The sequence below is a fragment of the Oncorhynchus keta genome, unplaced genomic scaffold (genome assembly GCF_023373465.1).
Source record: "Oncorhynchus keta strain PuntledgeMale-10-30-2019 unplaced genomic scaffold, Oket_V2 Un_contig_24678_pilon_pilon, whole genome shotgun sequence".
In the NCBI taxonomy this organism is placed as follows: domain Eukaryota; kingdom Metazoa; phylum Chordata; class Actinopteri; order Salmoniformes; family Salmonidae; genus Oncorhynchus; species Oncorhynchus keta.
The window spans coordinates 71,080-79,665 of record NW_026284045.1 but is presented as its reverse complement, the minus strand read 5'-3'; the positions used below and the strand labels follow the sequence as shown (position 1 = coordinate 79,665).

Genomic DNA, 8,586 nt, shown 5'->3' with positions numbered 1-8,586 from the left:
AGTCTCAGGTTGTAGATGTATCCCATCATCCTCTCTCTCAGTACAGTCTCAGGTTGTAGACGTATCCCATCATCCTCTCTCTCAGTACAGTCTCAGGTTGTAGACGTACAGTCTCATCCCATCATCCTCTCTCTCAGTACAGTCTCAGGTTGACGTAGAGTACGTATCCCATCATCCTCTCTCTCAGTAGTACAGTCTCCAGGTTGTAGACGTATCCCATCATCCTCTCTCAGTACAGTCTCAGGTTGTAGACGCCTATCATCCTCTCAGTACAGTCCCATCATCCTCTCAGTACAGTCTCAGTACAGTCTCTCAGGTTGTAGACGTATCCCATCATCCTCTCTCTCTCAGTACAGTCTCAGGTTGTAGATGTATCCCATCATCCTCTCTCTCAGTACAGTCTCAGGTTGTAGACGTATCCCATCATCCTCTCTCTCAGTACAGTCTCAGGTTGTAGACGTATCCCATCATCCTCTCTCTCAGTACAGTCTCAGGTTGTATGTGTCCTACATCCTCTCATCCCATCATCCTCTCTCTCAGTACAGTCTCAGGTTGTAGACGTATCCCATCATCCTCTCTCTCAGTACAGTCTCAGGTTGTAGATCCTCATCTTGGTCCCAGACATGTCTCCACATCCCATTTAAAGTAGACCCCAGAATGTCTCCTCCTCACTCAGTTGTCCCCTGTAAGGTAGGGTTAACTGAGACCTGTGACCTAGGTTAGTACTGTGTCAGCAGTAACATAACCCCTCTCAGGTTAGGTGACCCAGCATCAGTCCAGTAACCTAGTCCCTCAGTAGAGTAACATAACCCCTCTCACAGTACAGTCCCAGTTGTAACCTATCCCTCAGTAGAGAACTTCCATCTACACAGCAGTCTGACCCAGTCCAGTAACCTAGCCCCTCAGTCCCATCATAACCCCTCTACACAGCTAGCTGACCCAGTCCAGTAACCTAGTCCCTCAGTAGACTAACATAACCCCTCTACACGGCTAGCTGACCCAGCCAGTAGTCCCTGACCCAGTCCAGTAACCTAGTCCCTCAGTAGAGAACCATAACCCCTCTACACAGCTAGCTGACCCAGTCCAGTAACCTAGTCCCTCAGTAGAGAACCATAACCCCTCTACACAGCTAGCTGACCCAGTCCAGTAACCTAGTCCCTCAGTAGAGAACCATAACCCCTCTACACAGCTAGCTGACCCAGCATCAGTCCAGTAACCTAGTCCCTCAGTAGAGTAACATAACCCCTCTACACAGCTAGCTGACCCAGTCCAGTAACCTAGTCCCTCAGTAGAGTACCATAACCCCTCTACACAGCTAGCTGACCCAGTCCAGTAACCTAGCCCCTCAGTAGACTAACATAACCCCTCTACACAGCTAGCTGACCCAGTCCAGTAACCTAGCCCCTCAGTAGACTAACATAACCCCTCTACACGGCTAGCTGACCCAGTCCAGTAACCTAGTCCCTCAGTAGAGTAACATAACCCCTCTACACAGCTAGCTGACCCAGTCCAGTAACCTAGTCCCTCAGTAGAGAACCATAACCCCTCTACACAGCTAGCTGACCCAGTCCAGTAACCTAGTCCCTCAGTAGAGAACCATAACCCCTCTACACAGCTAGCTGACCCAGTCCAGTAACCTAGTCCCTCAGTAGAGAACCATAACCCCTCTACACAGCTAGCTGACCCAGTCCAGTAACCTAGTCCCTCAGTAGAGTACCATAACCCCTCTACACAGCTAGCTGACCCAGCATCAGTCCAGTAACCTAGTCCCTCAGTAGAGTAACATAACCCCTCTACACAGCTAGCTGACCCAGTCCAGTAACCTAGTCCCTCAGTAGAGTAACATAACCCCTCTACACAGCTAGCTGACCCAGTCCAGTAACCTAGTCCCTCAGTAGAGTAACATAACCCCTCTACACGACTAGCTGACCCAGCATCAGTCCAGTAACCTAGTCCCTCAGTAACCTAGTCCCTCAGTAGAGTAACATAACCCCTCTACACAGCTAGCTGACCCAGTCCAGTAACCTAGTCCCTCAGTAGAGTAACATAACCTCTCTACACAGCTAGCTGACCCAGCATCAGTCCAGTAACCTAGCCCCTCAGTAGAGTACCATAACCCCTCTACACAGCTAGCTGACCCAGTCCAGTAACCTAGTCCCTCAGTAGAGTACCATAACCCCTCTACACAGCTAGCTGACCCAGTCCAGTAACCTAGTCCCTCAGTAGAGTAACATAACCCCTCTACACAGCTAGCTGACCCAGTCCAGTAACCTAGTCCCTCAGTAGAGTACCATAACCCCTCTACACGGCTAGCTGACCCAGCATCAGTCCAGTAACCTAGTCCCTCAGTAGAGCCCCTAACATAACCCCTCTACACGGCTAGCTGACCCAGTCCAGTAACCTAGTCCCTCAGTAGAGAACCATAACCCCTCTACACAGCTAGCTGACCCAGTCCAGTAACCTAGTCCCTCAGTAACCATAACCCCTCCCAGCTAGCTGACCCAGTCCAGTAACCTAGTCCCTCAGTAGTGTAACATAACCCCTCTACACGGCTAGCTGACCCTGCATCAGTCCAGTAACCTAGTCCCTCAGTAGAGAACATAACCCCTCTACCTAGCTAGCTGACCCAGCATCAGTCCAGTAACCTAGTCCCTCAGTAGAGTAACCCCCTCTACACAGCTAGCTGACCCAGCATCAGTCCAGTAACCTAGTCCCTCACCCCCTCTACACAGCTAGTCCCCCCTCTAGCTAGCTCCCAGTCCAGTAACCTAGTCCCTCAGTAGAGTACCATAACCCTCTACACAGCTAGCTGACCCAGCATCAGTCCAGTAACCTAGTCCCTCAGTAGAGTAACATAACCCCTCTACACAGCTAGCTGACCCAGTCCAGTAACCTAGTCCCTCAGTAGACCTAACCCCTCTACACAGCTAGCCCCAGCATCAGTAACCTAGTCCCTCAGTAGAGTACCATAACCCCTCTACACAGCTAGCTGACCCAGTCCAGTAACCTAGTCCCTCAGTCCCCCCTCTACACAGCTAGCTGACCCAGCATCAGTCCAGTAACCTAGTCCCTCAGTAGAGAACCCCTCTACACGGCTAGCTGACCCAGCATCAGTCCAGTAACCTAGTCCCTCAGTAGAGAACCCCTCTACACAGCTAGCTGACCCAGTCCAGTAACCTAGTCCCTCAGTAGAGTACCATAACCCCTCTACACGGCTAGCTGACCCAGTCCAGTAACCTAGTCCCTCAGTAGAGTAACATAACCCCTCTACACAGCTAGCTGACCCAGTCCAGTAACCTAGCCCCTCAGTAGAGTACCATAACCCCTCTACACGGATAGCTGACCCAGCATCAGTCCAGTAACCTAGCCCCTCAGTAGAGTAACATAACCCCTCTACACAGCTAGCTGACCCAGCATCAGTCCAGTAGCCTAGCCCCTCAGTAACCTTGCCCCTCAGTAGCCTAGCCCCTCAGTAACCTAGCCCCTCAGTAGCCTAGCCCCTCAGTAGCCTAGCCCCTCAGTAACCTAGTCCCTCAGTAGCCCCTCAGTAGAGTACCATAACCCCTCTACACAGCTAGCTGACCCAGCATCAGTCCAGTAGCCTAGCCCCTCAGTAACCTAGCCCCTCAGTAGCCTAGCCCCTCAGTAGCCTAGCCCCTCAGTAACCTAGTCCCTCAGTAGCCCCTCAGTCCAGAAACATAACCCCTCTACAGGGCTAGCTGACCCAGCATCAGTCCAGTAGCCTAGCCCCTCAGTAACCTAGTCCCTCAGTAGCCTAGCCCCTCAGTAGCCTAGCCCCTCAGTAGCCTAGTCCCTCAGTAGCCCCCCTCAGTAGCCTAGTCCCTCAGTAGCCTAGCCCTCAGTAGCCTAGCCCCTCAGTAGCCTAGCCCCTCAGTAGCCTAGCCCCTCAGTAGCCTAGCCCTCAGTAGCCTAGCCCCCTCCCTCCCCTCAGTAACCTAGCCCTCAGTAGCCCCCCTCAGTAGCCTAGCCCTCAGTAGCCTAGCCCCTCAGTAACCTAGTCCCTCAGTAGCCTAGCCCTCAGTAACCCCCTCAGTAGCCTACCCCTCAGTGCCCCCTCAGTAGCCTAGTAACCCCTCAGTAACCCCTTGCCCCTCAGTAGCCTAGCCCCTCAGTAGCCCCTCAGCCTCAGTGCCCCCCCTCAGTAGCCTAGCCCTCAGTAACCTAGCCCTCAGTAACCTAGCCCTCAGTAACCTCCCTCAGTAGTAGCCTAGCCCTCGTAGCCTAGCCCTCAGTAGCCTAGCCCCTCAGTAGCCTCTCAGAACCCTCAGTAGCCTAGCCCCTCCTGTAGCCCCCTCAGTAGCCTAGCCCCTAGTCCCCCCTCAGTAGCCTAGCCCTCAGTAGCCCCTCAGTAGCCTCAGTAGCCTAGCCCCTCAGTAGCCCCCCTCAGTAGCCCCCCTCAGTAGCCTAGCCCTCAGTAACCTTGCCCTCAGTAGCCTGACCCTCCAGTAACCTTGCCCCTCAGTAGCCTAGCCCCTCAGTAACCCCTCAGTAGCCTAGCTGACCCTCAGTAGTACCCCTAGTCCCTCAGTAGCCTAGCCCCTCAGTAACCCTCAGTAGCCCCCTCAGTAGCCTAGCCCCTCAGTAACCTAGCCCCTCAGTAGCCTAGCCCCTCCCTCAGTAGCCCCTCAGTAGCCCCCTCAGTAGCCTAGCCCCTCAGTAGCCTAGCCCCTCAGTAACCTAGCCCCTCAGTAGCCTAGCCCCTCAGTAGCCCCTCAGTAGCCCCTCAGTAGCCTAGCCCTCAGTAGCCTAGCCCCTCAGTAGCCTAGCCCCTCAGTAGCCCCTCAGTAGCCTAGCCCCTCAGTAGCCCCTCAGTAGCCCCTCAGTAGCCTAGCCCCTCAGTAGCCTAGCCCCTCAGTAGCCTAGCCCCTCAGTAGCCCCCTCAGTGCCTAGCCCCTCAGTAGCCCTAGCCCCCCTCAGTAGCCTAGCCCTCAGTAGCCCCTCAGTAACCTTGCCCTCAGAGCCTAGCCCCTCAGTAGCCTTGCCCTCAGTAGCCTAGCCCTCCCTTAGCCTAGCCCCTCAGTAGCCTCCCTCAGTTCAGTAGCCTAGCCCCTCAGTAGCCTAGCCCCTCAGTAGCCCCTCAGTAGCCCCTCAGTAGCCCTTTAGTAGCCTAGCCCCTCAGTAGCCTAGCCCCTCAGTAGCCCCTCAGTAGCCTAGCCCCTCAGTAGCCCCTCAGTCCAGTAACATAACCCCTCTATGTAGTCGATTAGCACCTGGCAGGTTATTTGCGGCCTCTCTGACACAGACATGCAGCTGGTATACCAGTTATGTAAGCTAGTGAGGGGAGAGACAGAGTAGAGCTCTTAAATCACTTCACAGCCTGTGTGTGTGTGTGTGTGTGTGTGTGTGTGTGTGTGTGTGTGTGTGTGTGTGTGTGTGTGTGTGTGTGTGTGTGTGTGTGTGTGTGTGTGTGTGTCTCTGTGTGTGTGTGTGTGTGTGTGTGTGTGTGTGTGTGTGTGTGTGTGTGTGTGTGTGTGTGTGTGTCTGTGTGTGTGTGTGTGTGTGTGTGTGTGTGTGTGTGTGTGTGTGTGTGTGTGTGTGTGTGTGTGTGTGTGTGTGTGTGTGTGTGTGTGTGTGTGTGTGTGTGTGTCTCTGTGTGTGTGTGTGTGTCTGTGTGTCTGTGTGTGTGTGTGTGTGTGTCAATGTACCCGATTACAATGCTATAAACACGTCTATAAAGCCCTATAAAACATGACTCACCGCTCATAGTGACCATCAATGAATGACTGAATAACAACCAATCTACCAAGAGGGCACTCCAACTATCGACGCTTTTGATATGTACAGAAATAGCCAACAAAGTTGACATAGTGAGTCGTCCCATAGTTGGCACATTTGTTCTGTAGGCGTGTGGATCTGACAGCTCTCGCTACCTACCTTCCGTTTCCGCATCTTCCTCAGTCTGGACAGCCTGGGTCCGGACGGGGTTCATGTCTCTGTCCTGGAGTAGGGCTGAGGGGTTTGTGGGTAGTATAGCAGTAACAATCTGACCGTGTTGCTCCAAAGTGGCGTGTTGGATATCCAGGAAACAGCGTCGGTCCTTAGTCTCGGTGCTCCGGTTCTCAATGGGCTCTAGTCTGAGTCAGGTCGGCTGGCTGTGTGTTGTGAGGGGTTGGTATATGGTTCTCTTTCTCCTTTCCTTCCCTCCCTCCCTCGGCATACTGGGTATGGTACTCCCCTCCCTCCCTCCCTCCCTCCCTCCGTTGGCATACTGGGTATGTTACTCCCCCCTCCCCTCCCCCTCCCTCCCTCCGGGCATACTGGGTATGGTACTCCCCCTCCCTCCCTCCTTTAATCCCTCCCTCCCTGGCATACTGGGTATGGTACTCCCCTCCCTCCCTCCCCTCCCTCCGTCAGCATACTGGGTATGGTACTCCCCCCTCTCCCTCCTTCCCTCCTCCTTTCCTTCCCTCCCTCCGTTGGCATACTGGGTATGGTACTCTCCCTCCCTCCCTCCTTTCCCCTCCCTCCCTCCCTCTCCCCTCCTTCCCTCCCCCTCCGTTGGCATACTGGGTATGGTACTCCCCCTCCCTCTCCCTCTCCCTTTCCTTCCCTCCCCTCCCTCCCTTCCCTCTCCCTCCATTGGCATACTGGGTATGTTACTCCCCCCTCCCTCCCTTCCCTCCCTCCTCCTTTCATTCCCTCCCTCCGTTGGCATACTGGGTATGGTACTCCCCTCCCTCTCTCATTTCATTCCCTCCCTCCGTTGGCATACTGGGTATGGTACTCCCCTCCCTCTCTTCTCCTTTCCTTCCCTCCCTCTCTCCCTTCCCTCCCTCCCTCCGTTGGCATACTGGGTATGTTACTCTCCTCCCTCTCTCCTTTCCTTCCCTCCCTCTCTCCCTTCCCTCCCTCCCTCCGTTGGCATACTGGGTATGGTACTCCCCTCCCTCTCTCCTTTCCTTCCCTCCCTCTCTCCCTTCCCCCTCCCTCCGTTGGCATACTGGGTATGTTACTCTCCTCCCTCTCTCCTTTCCTTCCCTCCCTCTCTCCTTTCCTCCCCTCCCTCCGTTGGCATACTGGGTATGGTACTCCCCCTCCTTCCCTCTCTCCTTTCCTTCCCTCCCTCCCTCTGTTGGCATACTGCCTGGTGGGTCAGCCAGAGAGAGAATGGGCCAGCCAGAGAGAGAATGGGCCAGCCAGAGAGAGAATGGGCCAGCCAGAGAGAGAATGGGAAAACAGGTGAGAGAATGGGCCAGAGAGAGAGAAACATGGAGAGAGAATAGAGGAGGAAGGGCCAGAGAGAGAGAAGGGCTAGAGGGAGGAAGGGCTAGAGAGAGGAAGGGCTAGAGGGAGAGAAGGGCTAGAGGGAGGAAGGGCTAGAGAGAGAGAAAGGCTAGAGGGAGGAAGGGCTAGAGGGAGGAAGAGCGAGAGAAAGCTAGGGGGAAGGGCTAGATAGAAGGCTGGGAGGAAGGGCTAGAGAGAGACAAGAATAGGAAGGAAGGGCTAGAGAGAGAGAAAGCTAGGGGAAGGGCTAGAGAGACAAAAGGCTGGGAGGAAGGGCTAGAGACAGAGGGGGCTGGGAAGAAGGGCTAGAGAGAGAGAAGGCTGGGAGGAAGGGCTAGAGAGAGAGAAGGCTGGGAGGAAGGGCTAGAGAGAGAGAAGGCTGGGAGGAAGGGCTAGAGAGAGAGAAGGGCTAGAGGGAGGAAGGGCTAGAGAGAGGAAGACAGAGAGAAGGCTAGGGGGAAGGGCTAGATAGAGAGAAGGCTGGGAGGAAGGGGTAGTAGAGAGAGAGAATGCTGGGAGGAAGGGCTATATAGAGAGAAGGCTGGGAGGAAGGGCTAGAGAGAGAGAAGGCTGGGAAGAAGGGCTAGAGACAGAGAAGGCTGGGAGGAAGGGCTTGAGAGAGAGAAAGCTAGGGGAAGGGCTAGAGAGACAGAAGGTTGGGAGGAAGGGCTAGAGAGAGGAATGTTTAGAAGGCTGGGAGGACTAGAGAGAGAGCGAGAGAGAGACTAAGGTGAGTGTTGTAGCAGAGTACCTTGACAAATAGTGACAAGGAGGAAGGGCTTATCATTACAAACACTGACAGGAAGGGCTTGAGAAGAACACCTGGCTGGGAGGATGGGCTTGAGAGTTCTCTACCTGGGAGGATTACCTGCTGTTCTCGTTTACCTGCTGTTCTCTACCTGCTGTTCTCTACCTGCTGTTCCCTACCTTGTTCAAATACCTGCTGTTCTATACCTGCTGTTCATCTACCTGCTGTTCCCTACCTGACTGTTCTCTACCTGCTGTTTTCTAACACTGCTGTTCTCTACCTGCTGTTCTCTACCTGCTGCATCCTACCTGCTGTTCTCTACCTGCTGTTCTCTACCTGCTGTTCTCTACCTGCTGCATCCTACCTGCTGTTCTCTACCTGCTGTTCTCTACCTGCTGTTCTCTACCTGCTGCATCCTACCTGCTGTTCTCTACCTGCTGTTCTCTACCTGCTGTTCTCTACCTGCTGCATTCTACCTGCTGCATTCTCTACCTGCTGTTCTCTACCTGCTGTTCTCTACCTGCTGTTCTCTACCTGCTGCTCTCTACCTGCTGTTCTCTACCTGCTGTTCTCTACCTGCTGTTCTCTACCTG

At 54.2% G+C, this 8,586-nt stretch overlaps 1 long non-coding RNA gene across 1 annotated transcript; it reads left to right on the top strand.

Annotated features, from left to right (window-relative positions):
* Positions 1 to 4: 4 nt before the first annotated feature.
* Positions 5 to 603, top strand: LOC127922129 (uncharacterized). Its single transcript, XR_008110442.1, has 3 exons — positions 5 to 96; positions 363 to 494; positions 552 to 603. It is a non-coding gene; the product is annotated as an uncharacterized LOC127922129 (long non-coding RNA).
* The last annotated feature ends 7,983 nt before the right edge of the window (positions 604 to 8,586 follow it).